This window comes from Salmo salar, unplaced genomic scaffold (genome assembly GCF_905237065.1).
Source record: "Salmo salar unplaced genomic scaffold, Ssal_v3.1, whole genome shotgun sequence".
NCBI classification, from domain to species: Eukaryota; Metazoa; Chordata; class Actinopteri; order Salmoniformes; family Salmonidae; genus Salmo; species Salmo salar.
The window spans coordinates 10,107-10,958 of NW_025549503.1; positions in this window are offsets into that span (position 1 = coordinate 10,107).

The window sequence follows — 852 nt, forward strand, 5'->3', positions numbered from 1 at the left end:
TTTTTCTTCTCTCTCTCCATCTCTTTTTTCCCTCTCTTTTCTCTCTTTCTCTTTTTTCCCTCTTTCTCCGCTCTTTTTTCTCTCTAGCTCTTTTTTCTCTCACTCTTTTTTTTCTCTCTCTCTCTCTTTTCTCTCTCTCTCTTTCCCTCTCTCTCTTTCTCTCCCACTCTCTTTTTTCTCTCTCTTTTTTCTCCTTTTTCCCTCTTTTTTCCCTCTCTCTCTCTCTTTCTTTTTTCTCTCTTTTTTCCCTCTCTCTCTCTCTTTTCCCTCTCTCTCTTTTCTCCGTCTCTCTCTCTCTCTTTTCTCTCTCTCTCTTTTCTCTCTCTCTCTTTTTTCCTCTCTCTCTCTTTTTTCCCTCTCTCTCTTCCCTCTTTTATCTCTCTTTTCTTTTCACTCTCTCTTTCTTTTTCTCTTTCTCTCTCTCTTTTTCTCTCTTTTTACTCTTGCTCTCTTTTCTCTCTCTCTTTTTACTCACTCTTTTTTCTCTGTTTCGCTCTCTTTTCTCTCTCTCTCTCTTCCCTCTTTTTTCTCTCTCTTCCCTCTCTCTTCTCTATCTCTCTTTTCTCTCTCTCTTTTCCCTCTCTTTACTTTCGCTCTCTTTTTTCTCTCTGTTTTCTCTCTCTTTTCTCTCTCTCTTCCCTCTTTTTTCTCTCTCTTCTCTCTCTTTTTCTCTCTTTTCTCTCTTTCGCTCTCTCTCTCTTTTCCCTCTTTTCTCTCTCTCTTCTCTATCTCTCTTTTTTCTCTCTTTTCTCTCTTACTCTCTTTTTTCTCTCTTTTCTCTTTTTCTCTCTTTTTACTCTCTCTGTTTTCTCTCTTTCGCTCTCTTTTCTCTCTCTCTCTCTTCCCTCTTTT